The sequence below is a fragment of the Anas platyrhynchos genome, chromosome 31 (assembly GCF_047663525.1).
Source record: "Anas platyrhynchos isolate ZD024472 breed Pekin duck chromosome 31, IASCAAS_PekinDuck_T2T, whole genome shotgun sequence".
NCBI lineage: Eukaryota > Metazoa > Chordata > Aves > Anseriformes > Anatidae > Anas > Anas platyrhynchos.
In genome coordinates, this window is record NC_092617.1 from 3234581 (window position 1) to 3246449 (window position 11869).

Here is an 11869-nt window from a genome sequence, read left to right on the forward strand (position 1 = left end):
TTGCTGAGGTCACAATGCTGAGGTCACCATGCTGAGGTCCTATTGCTGAGGTCACAATGCTGAGGTCCTTTTGCTGAGGTCCTATTGCTGAGGTCACAATGCTGAGGTCACAGTGCTGAGGTCACAATGCGGAGGTCCTATTGCTGAGGTCTTTTTACTAAGGTCACATTGCTGAGATCACATTGCTGAAGTCACAATGATGAGGTCTTTTTCATGAGGTCCAATTGCTGAGGTCCTATTGCTGAGGTCACAATGCTGAGGTCACAATGCTGAGGTCCTATTGCTGACGTCCTATTGCTGTGGTCACAATGCTGAGGTCCTATTGCTGAGGTCCTATTGCTGAGGTCACAATGCTGAGGTCACAATGCTGAGGTCCTATTGCTGTTGTCACAATGCTGAGGTCCTATTTCTGAGGTTCAAATGCTGAGGTTCTATTGCTGAGGTCACAATGCTGAGGTCACAATGCTGAGGTCCTATTGCTGAGTTCACAATGCTGAGGTCACAATGCTGAGGTCACAATGCTGAGGTCTTAATGCTGAGGTCCTATTGCTGAAGTCGTACTGCTGAGGTCCTATTGCTGAGGTCAAAATGCTGAGGTCACAATACTGAGGTCCTATTGCTGAGGTCACAATGCTGAGGTCCTATTGCTGCGGTCCTATTGCTGAGGTCACAATGCTGAGGTCACAATTCTGAGGTCACAATGCTGAGGTCCTATTGTTGAGGTCACAATGCTGAGGTCCTATTTCTGAGGTCCTATTGGTGAGGTCACAATGCTTAGGTCACAATGCTGAGGTCCTATTGCCTAGGTCCTATTGCTGAGGTCACAAACCTGAGGTCCTATTGCTGAGGTCCTATTGCTCAGGTCCTATTGCTCGGTCACAATGCTGAGGTCCTATTGCTGAGATCCTATTGCTGACGTCACAATGCTGAGGTACAATGCTGACGTCCTATTTCTGAGGTCCTATTGCTGAGGTCAAAATGCTGAGGTCCTATTGCTGAGGTCCTCTTGCTGAGGTCACAATGCTGAGGTCACAATGCTGAGGTCCTATTGCTGAGGTCCTCTTCCTGAGGTCACAATGCTGAGGTCACAATGCTGAGGTCCTTTTGGTGAGGTCACAATGCTGAGGTCACAATGCTGAGGTAACAATGCTGAGGTCCTATTGCTGAGGTCCTATTGCTGAGGTCACAATGCTGCAGTCTCAATGCTGAGGTCCTTTTGATGAGGTTACAATGCTGAGGTCACAATGCTTAGGTCACAATGCTGAGGTCCTATAGCTGAGGTCTTATTGATCAGGTCCCATTGCTGAGGTCACAATGCTGAGGTCACAATGCTGAGGTCCTTTTGATGAGGTCCTATTGCTCAGGTCCTATTGCTGAGGTCACATTGCTGAGATCACAATGCTGAGGTCCTATTGCTGAGGTCAGAATGCTGAGGTTCTATTGCTGAGGTCACCATGCTGAGGTCCTATTACTGAGGTCCCATTGCTTAAGTCACAATGCAGAGGTCCTACGCTGAGGTCCTATTGCTGAGGTCGTATTGCTGAGGTCACAATGCTGAGGTAACAATCCTGAGGTCAAAATGCTGAGGTCCTATTGCTGAGGTCCTATTGATGAGGACACAATGCTGAGGTCCTATTGCTGAGGTTACAATGCTGAGGTCACAATGGAGAGGTCACAATGCTGAGGTCCTATTGCTGAGGTCCTATTGCTGAGATCATATTGCTGAGGTCACAAATCTGAGGTCACAATGCTGAGGTCATAATGCTGAGGTCACAATGCTGAGGTCACATTGATGAGGTCCTATTGCTGAAGTCCTATTGCTGAGGTCACAATGCTGCGGTCTCAATGCTGAGGTCACAATGCTGAGGTCCTATTGCTGAGGTCCTATTGGTGAGGTCCTATTGCTGAGGTCACAATGCTGAGGTCCTATTGCTGAGGTCACAATGCTGAGGTCACAATGCTGAGGTCCTATTCATGAGGTCCTATTGCTGAGGTCACAACGCTGAGATCCTATAGCTGAGTTCACAATGCTGAGGTCCTATTGCTGCGGTCCTATTGCGGAGGTCACAATGCTGAGGTCACAATGCTGAGGTCACAATGCTGAGGTCCTATTGCTGAGGTCCTATTGCTGAGGTCCTGTTTCTGAGGTCACAACGCTGAGGTTCTATTGCTGAGGTCCTACTGCTGAGGTCCTTTTGCTGAGGTCACAATGCTGAGGTCATAATGCTGAGGTCCTATTGCTGAGGTCCTATTGCTAAGGTCACAATGCTGAGGTCACAATGCCGAGGTCACAATGCTGAGGTCACCATTCTGAGGTCCTAATGCCGAGGTCACAATGCTGAGGTCACAATGCAGAGGTCCTATTGCTGAGGTCACAATTCTGAGGTCACAAGGCTGAGGTCACAATGCTGAGCTCCTATAGCTGAGGTCCTATTGCTAAGATACTATTGCTAAGGTCCTATTGCTGAGGAACTATTTCTGAGGTCACAATGCTGAGGACACAATGCTGAGGTCCTATTTCTGAGGTCCTATTGCTGAGGTCAAAATGCTGAGGTCACAATGCTGAGGTCACAATGCTGAGGTTCTATTGCTGATGTCCTATTGCTGAGGTCACAGTGCTGAGGTCACAATGCTGAGGTCACAATGCTGAGGTCCTATTGCTGAGGTCCTATTGCTTAGGTCACAGTGCTGAGGTCACAATGCTGAGTTCACAATGCTGAGGTCCTATTGCTGAGGTCCTATTGCTGAGGTCCTGTTTCTGAGGTCACAACGCTGAGGTTCTATTGCTGAGGTCCTATTGCTAAGGTCCTATTGCTGAGGTCACAATGCTGAGGTCCGATTGCTGATGTCCTTTTGCTGAGGTCACAATGTTGAGGTCACAATGCCGAGGTCACAATGCTGAGGTCACAATTCTGAGGTCCTAATGCTGAGGTCACAATGCTGAGGTCACAATGCTAAGGTCCTATTGCTCAGGTCCTATTGCTGAGGTCATAATGCTGAGGTCTCAAAGCTGAGGTCCTATTGCTGAGGTCCTACTGCTGAGGTCCTATTGCTGAGGTCACAATGCTGAGGTCCTATTGCTGAGGTCCTACTGTAGAGGTCACAATTCTGAGGTCACAATGGTGAGATCCTATTGCTGCGGTCCTATGCTGAGGTCACAATGCTGAGGTCCTATTGCTGAGGTCACAATGCTGAGGTCACAGTGCTGAGGTCACAATGCTGTTGTCCTATTGCTGAGGTAACAATGCTGAGGTAACAATGCTGAGGTCCTATTGCTGAGGTCACAATGCTGAGGTCACCATGCTGAGGTCCTATTGCTGAGGTCACAATGCTGAGGTCCTTTTGCTGAGGTCCTATTGCTGAGGTCACAATGCTGAGGTCACAGTGCTGAGGTCACAATGCGGAGGTCCTATTGCTGAGGTCTTTTTACTAAGGTCACATTGCTGAGATCACATTGCTGAAGTCACAATGATGAGGTCTTTTTCATGAGGTCCAATTGCTGAGGTCCTATTGCTGAGGTCACAATGCTGAGGTCACAATGCTGAGGTCCTATTGCTGACGTCCTATTGCTGTGGTCACAATGCTGAGGTCCTATTGCTGAGGTCCTATTGCTGAGGTCACAATGCTGAGGTCACAATGCTGAGGTCCTATTGCTGTGGTCACAATGCTGAGGTCCTATTTCTGAGGTTCAAATGCTGAGGTTCTATTGCTGAGGTCACAATGCTGAGGTCACAATGCTGAGGTCCTATTGCTGAGTTCACAATGCTGAGGTCACAATGCTGAGGTCACAATGCTGAGGTCTTAATGCTGAGGTCCTATTGCTGAAGTCGTACTGCTGAGGTCCTATTGCTGAGGTCAAAATGCTGAGGTCACAATACTGAGGTCCTATTGCTGAGGTCACAATGCTGAGGTCCTATTGCTGCGGTCCTATTGCTGAGGTCACAATGCTGAGGTCACAATGCTGAGGTCACAATGCTGAGCTCCTATTGCTGAGGTCCTATTGGTGAGGTCACAATGCTTAGGTCACAATGCTGAGGTCACAATGCTGAGGTCTTATTGCTGAGGTCACAATTCTGAGGTCCAATTTCTGAGGTCACAATGCTGAGGTCACAATGCTGAGGTCCTATTGCTCAGGTCCTATTGATGAGGGCCCAATACTGAGGTCTTATTCCTGAGGTCCTATTGCTGAGGTCACAATGCTGAGGTCCTATTGTTGAGGTCACAATGCTGAGGTCCTATTTCTGAGGTCCTAATGGTGAGGTCACAATGCTTAGGTCACAATGCTGAGGTCCTATTGCCGAGGTCCTATTGCTGAGGTCACAAAGCTGAGGTCCTATTGCTGAGGTCCTATTGCTCAGGTCCTATTGCTGAGGTCACAATGCTGAGGTCCTATTGCTGAGATCCTATTGCTGACGTCACAATGCTGAGGTACTATGCTGACGTCCTATTGCTGAGGTCCTATTGCTGAGGTCAAAATGCTGAGGTCCTATTGCTGAGGTCCTATTGCTGAGGTCACAATGCTGAGGTCCTATTGTTAAGGTCACAATGCTGAGGTACAATGCTGAGGTGCTATTGCTGAGGTCCTATTTCTGAGGTCACAATACTGAGGTCCTATAGCTGAGGTCTTATTGATCAGGTCCCATTGCTGAGGTCACAATGCTGAGGTCACAATGCTAAGGTCACAATGCTGAGGTCCTATTGCTGAGGTCAAAATGCTGAGGTTCTATTGCTGAGGTCACAATGCTGAGGTCCTATTGCTGAGGTCCCATTGCTTAAGTCACAATGCAGAGGTCCTACGCTGAGGTCCTAATGCTGAGGTCGTATTGCAGAGGTCACAATGCTGAGGTAACCATCCTGAGGTCAAAATGCTGAGGTCCTATTGCTGAGGTCCTATTTCTGAGGTCCTATTGCTGAGGTCACAATGCTTAGGTCACAATGCTGAGGTCACAATGCTGAGGTCCTATTGCTGAGGTCACAATTCTGAGGTCCAATTTCTGAGGTCACAATGCTGAGGTCACAATGCTGAGGTCCTATTGCTCAGGTCCTATTGATGAGGGCCCAATATTGAGGTCTTATTCCTGAGGTCCTATTGCTGAGGTCACAATGCTGAGGTCCTATTGTTGAGGTCACAATGCTGAGGTCCTATTTCTGAGGTCCTATTGGTGAGGTCACAGTGCTTAGGTCACAATGCTGAGGTCCTATTGCCGAGGTCATATTGCTGAGGTCACAAAGCTGAGGTCCTATTGCTGAGGTCCTATTGCTCAGGTCCTATTGCTGAGGTCACAATGCTGAGGTACTACGCTGACGTCCTATTGCTGAGGTCCTATTGCTGAGGTCAAAATGCTGAGGTCCTATTGCTGAGGTCCTATTGCTGAGGTCACAATGCTGAGGTCCTATTGTTAAGGTCACAATGCTGAGGTACAATGCTGAGGTGCTATTGCTGAGGACCTATTGCTGAGGTCAAAATGCTGAGGTCCTATTGCTGAGGTCCTATTGCTGAGGTCACAATGCTAAGGTCACAATGCTGAGGTCCTATTGCTGAGGTCAAAATGCTGAGGTTCTATTGCTGAGGTCACAATGCTGACGTCCTATTGCTGAGGTCCCATTGCTTAAGTCACAATGCAGAGGTCCTACGCTGAGGTCCTAATGCTGAGGTCGTATTGCAGAGGTCACAATGCTGAGGTAACCATCCTGAGGTCAAAATGCTGAGGTCCTATTGCTGAGGTCCTATTTCTGAGGTCCTATTGCTGAGGTTACAATGTTGAGGTCACAATGGAGAGGTCACAATGCTGAGGTCCTATTGCTGAGGTCCTATTGCTGAGGTCACAATGCTGAGGTCCTATAGCTGAGGTCTTATTGATCAGGTCACATTGCTGAGGTCACGATACTGAGGTCACAATGCTAAGGTCACAATGCTGAGGTCCTATTGCTGAGGTCAAAATGCTGAGGTTCTATTGCTGAGGTCACAATGCTGAGGTCCTATTGCTGAGGTCCCATTGCTTAAGTCACAATGCAGAGGTCCTACGCTGAGGTCCTAATGCTGAGGTCGTATTGCTGAGGTCACAATGCTGAGGTCACAATGCTGAGGTCACAATGCTGAGGTCACAATGATGAGGTCCTATTGCTGAGGTCCTATTTCTGAGGTCACAATGCTGCGGTCTCAATGCTGAGGTCACAATGCTGAGTTCCTATTGCTGAGGTCCTATTGGTGAGGTCACAATGCTTAGGTCACAATTCTGAGGTCCTATTGCTGAGGTCACAATGCTGAGGTCTTATTGCTGAGGTCACAATGCTGAGGTCCTATTGCTGAGGTCACAATGCTGCGGTCTCAATGCTGAGGTCACAAAGCTGAGGTCACAATGCTGAGGTCTTATTGCTGAGGTCACAATGCTGAGGTCCTATTGCTGCGGTCCTATTGCTGAGGTCAAAATTCTGAGGACCTATTGCTGAGGTCCTATTGCTGAGGAACTATTTCTGAGGTCACAATGCTGAGGTCACAATGCTGAGGTCCTATTTCTGAGGTCCTCTTGCTAAGGTCACAATGCTGAGGTCACAATGCTGAGGTCACAATGCTGAGGTTCTATTGTTGAGGTCCTATTGCTGAGGTCCTGTTTCTGAGGGCACAACGCTGTGGTTCTATTGCTGAGGTCCTATTGCTGAGGTCCTATTGATGAGGGCCCAATACTGAGGTCTTATTCCTGAGGTCCTATTGCTGAGGTCACAATGCTGAGGTCCTATTGTTGAGGTCACAATGCTGAGGTCCTATTTCTGAGGTCCTATTTGTGAGGTCACAGTGCTTAGGTCACAATGCTGAGGTCCTATTGCCGAGGTCCTATTGCTGAGGTCACAAAGCTGAGGTCCTATTGCTGAGGTCCTATTGCTCAGGTCCTATTGCTGAGGTCAGAATGCTGAGGTCCTATTGCTGAGATCCTATTGCTGACGTCACAATGCTGAGGTACTATGCTGACGTCCTATTGCTGAGGTCCTATTGCTGAGGTCAAAATGCTGAGGTCCTATTGCTGAGGTCCTATTGCTGAGGTCACAATGCTGAGGTCCTATTGTTAAGGTCACAATGCTGAGGTACAATGCTGAGGTGCTATTGCTGAGGTCCTATTGCTGAGGTCAAAATGCTGAGGTCCTATTGCTGAGGTCCTATTGCTGAGGTCAGAATGCTAAGGTCACAATGCTGAGGTCCTATTGCTGAGGTCAAAATGCTGAGGTCCTATTGCTGAGGTCACAATGCTGAGGTCCTATTGCTGAGGTCCCATTGCTTAAGTCACAATGCAGAGGTCCTACGCTGAGGTCCTAATGCTGAGGTCGTATTGCAGAGGTCACAATGCTGAGGTAACTATCCTGAGGTCAAAATGCTGAGGTCCTATTGCTGAGGTCCTATTTCTGAGGTCCTATTGCTGAGGTTACAATGTTGAGGTCACAATGGAGAGGTCACAATGCTGAGGTCCTATTGCTGATGTCTTATTGATCAGGTCCCATTGCTGAGGTCACAATGCTGAGGTCACAATGCTAAGGTCACAATGCTGAGGTCCTATTGCTGAGGTCAAAATGCTGAGGTTCTATTGCTGAGGTCACAATGCTGAGGTCCTATTGCTGAGGTCCCATTGCTTAAGTCACAATGCAGAGGTCCTACGCTGAGGTCCTAATGCTGAGGTCGTATTGCAGAGGTCACAATGCTGAGGTCACAATGCTGAGGTCACAATGCTGAGGTCACAATGATGAGGTCCTATTGCTGAGGTCCTATTGCTGAGGTCACAGTGCTGCGGTCTCAATGCTGAGGTCACAATGCTGAGGTCCTATTGCTGAGGTCCTATTGGTGAGGTCACAATGCTTAGGTCACAATTCTGAGGTCCTATTGCTGAGGTCATAATGCTGCGGTCTCAATGCTGAGGTCACAATGCTGAGGTCACAATGCTGAGGTCTTATTGCTGAGGTCACAATGCTGAGGTCCTATTGCTGCGGTCCTATTGCTGAGGTCAAAATTCTGAGGACCTATTGCTGAGGTCCTATTGCTGAGGAACTATTTCTGAGGTCACAATTCTGAGGTCACAATGCTGAGGTCCTATTTCTGAGGTCCTATTGCTAAGGTCACAATGCTGAGGTCACAATGCTGAGGTCACAATGCTGAGGTTCTATTGCTGAGGTCCTATTGCTGAGGTCCTGTTTCTGAGGGCACAACGCTGTGGTTCTATTGCTGAGGTCCTATTGCTGAGGTCCTTTTGCTGAGGTCACAATGCTGAGGTCAACATGCCGAGGTCACAATGCTGAGGTCACAATTCTGAGGTCCTATTGCTGAGTTCACAATGCTGAGGTCACAATGCTGAGGTCCTATTGCTCAGGTCCTATTGCTGAGGTCCTATTGCTGAGGTCACAATGCTGAGGTCCTATTGCTGAGGTCACAATGCTGATGTCATAATGCTGAGGTCACAATGCTAAGGTCCTATTGCTGAGGTCCTACTGCTGAGGTCCTATTGCTGAGGTCACAATGCTGAGGTCCTATTGCTGAGGTCCTACTGTAGAGGTCACAATGCTGAGGTCACAATGCTGAGGTCACAATGCTGAGATCCTATTGCTGCGGTCCTATGCTGAGGTCAAAATGCTGAGGTCCTATTGTTGAGGTCACAATGCTGAGGTCCTATTGCTGAGGTCCTATTCCTGAGGTCAAAATGCTGACGTCCTATTGCTGAGGTCACAATGCTGAGGTCACAATGCTGAGATCCTATTGCTGAGGTCCTATTGCTGAGGACAAAATCCTGACGTCCTATTGCTGAGGTCACAATGCTGAGGTCCTATTGCTGAGGTCCTATTCCTGAGGTCAAAATGCTGACGTCCTATTGCTGAGGTCAAAATGCTGAGGTCACAATGCTGAGGTTCTATTGCTCAGGTCCTATTGATGAGGGCCCAATACTGAGGTCTTATTCCTGAGGTCCTATTGCTGAGGTCACAATGCTGAGGTCCTATTGTTGAGGTCACAATGCTGAGGTCCTATTTCTGAGGTCCTATTGGTGAGGTCACAATGCTTAGGTCACAATGCTGAGGTCCTATTGCCTAGGTCCTATTGCTGAGGTCACAAACCTGAGGTCCTATTGCTGAGGTCCTATTGCTCAGGTCCTATTGCTCGGTCACAATGCTGAGGTCCTATTGCTGAGATCCTATTGCTGACGTCACAATGCTGAGGTACAATGCTGACGTCCTATTTCTGAGGTCCTATTGCTGAGGTCAAAATGCTGAGGTCCTATTGCTGAGGTCCTCTTGCTGAGGTCACAATGCTGAGGTCACAATGCTGAGGTCCTATTGCTGAGGTCCTCTTCCTGAGGTCACAATGCTGAGGTCACAATGCTGAGGTCCTTTTGGTGAGGTCACAATGCTGAGGTCACAATGCTGAGGTCACAATGCTGAGGTCCTATTGCTGAGGTCCTATTGCTGAGGTCACAATGCTGCAGTCTCAATGCTGAGGTCCTTTTGATGAGGTTACAATGCTGAGGTCACAATGCTTAGGTCACAATGCTGAGGTCCTATAGCTGAGGTCTTATTGATCAGGTCCCATTGCTGAGGTCACAATGCTGAGGTCACAATGCTGAGGTCCTTTTGATGAGGTCCTATTGCTCAGGTCCTATTGCTGAGGTCACATTGCTGAGATCACAATGCTGAGGTCCTATTGCTGAGGTCAGAATGCTGAGGTTCTATTGCTGAGGTCACCATGCTGAGGTCCTATTACTGAGGTCCCATTGCTTAAGTCACAATGCAGAGGTCCTACGCTGAGGTCCTATTGCTGAGGTCGTATTGCTGAGGTCACAATGCTGAGGTAACAATCCTGAGGTCAAAATGCTGAGGTCCTATTGCTGAGGTCCTATTGATGAGGACACAATGCTGAGGTCCTATTGCTGAGGTTACAATGCTGAGGTCACAATGGAGAGGTCACAATGCTGAGGTCCTATTGCTGAGGTCCTATTGCTGAGATCATATTGCTGAGGTCACAAATCTGAGGTCACAATGCTGAGGTCATAATGCTGAGGTCACAATGCTGAGGTCACATTGATGAGGTCCTATTGCTGAAGTCCTATTGCTGAGGTCACAATGCTGCGGTCTCAATGCTGAGGTCACAATGCTGAGGTCCTATTGCTGAGGTCCTATTGGTGAGGTCCTATTGCTGAGGTCACAATGCTGAGGTCCTATTGCTGAGGTCACAATGCTGAGGTCACAATGCTGAGGTCCTATTCATGAGGTCCTATTGCTGAGGTCACAACGCTGAGGTCCTATAGCTGAGTTCACAATGCTGAGGTCCTATTGCTGCGGTCCTATTGCGGAGGTCACAATGCTGAGGTCACAATGCTGAGGTCACAATGCTGAGCTCCTATTGCTGAGGTCCTATTGCTAAGTTCCTATTGCTGAGGTCCTATTGCTGAGGAACTATTGCTGAGGTCACAATGCTGAGGTCACAATGCTGAGGTCCTATTGCTGAGGTCCTATTGCTGAGGTCCTGTTTCTGAGGTCACAACGCTGAGGTTCTATTGCTGAGGTCCTACTGCTGAGGTCCTTTTGCTGAGGTCACAATGCTGAGGTCATAATGCTGAGGTCCTATTGCTGAGGTCCTATTGCTAAGGTCACAATGCTGAGGTCACAATGCCGAGGTCACAATGCTGAGGTCACCATTCTGAGGTCCTAATGCCGAGGTCACAATGCTGAGGTCACAATGCAGAGGTCCTATTGCTGAGGTCACAATTCTGAGGTCACAATGCTGAGGTCACAATGCTTAGCTCCTATAGCTGAGGTCCTATTGCTAAGATACTATTGCTGAGGTCCTATTGCTGAGGAACTATTTCTGAGGTCACAATGCTGAGGTCACAATGCTGAGGTCCTATTTCTGAGGTCCTATTGCTGAGGTCAAAATGCTGAGGTCACAATGCTGAGGTCACAATGCTGAGGTTCTATTGCTGATGTCCTATTGCTGAGGTCACAGTGCTGAGGTCACAATGCTGAGGTCACAATGCTGAGGTTCTATTGCTGATGTCCTATTGCTTAGGTCACAGTGCTGAGGTCACAATGCTGAGTTCACAATGCTGAGGTCCTATTGCTGAGGTCCTATTGCTGAGGTCCTGTTTCTGAGGTCACAACGCTGAGGTTCTATTGCTGAGGTCCTATAGCTAAGGTCCTATTGCTGAGGTCACAATGCTGAGGTCCGATTGCTGAGGTCACAATGCTGAGGTCCCAATGCTGAGGTCACAATGCTGAGGTCACAATGCTGAGGTTCTATTGCTGATGTCCTTTTGCTGAGGTCACAATGCTGAGGTCACAATGCCGAGGTCACAATGCTGAGGTCACAATTCTGAGGTCCTAATGCTGAGGTCACAATGCTGAGGTCACAATGCTAAGGTCCTATTGCTCAGGTCCTATTGCTGAGGTCATAATGCTGAGGTCCTATTGCTGAGGTCCTACTGCTGAGGTCCTATTGCTGAGGTCACAATGCTGAGGTCCTATTGCTGAGGTCCTACTGTAGAGGTCACAATTCTGAGGTCACAATGGTGAGATCCTATTGCTGCGGTCCTATGCTGAGGTCACAATGCTGAGGTCCTATTGCTGAGGTCAAAATGCTGAGGTCACAGTGCTGAGGTCACAATGCTGTTGTCCTATTGCTGAGGTAACAATGCTGAGGTAACAATGCTGAGGTCCTATTGCTGAGGTCACAATGCTGAGGTCACCATGCTGAGGTCCTATTGCTGAGGTCACAATGCTGAGGTCCTTTTGCTGAGGTCCTATTGCTGAGGTCACAATGCTGAGGTCACAGTGCTGAGGTCACAATGCGGAGGTCCTATTGCTGAGGTCTTTTTACTAAGGTCACATTGCTGAGATCACATTG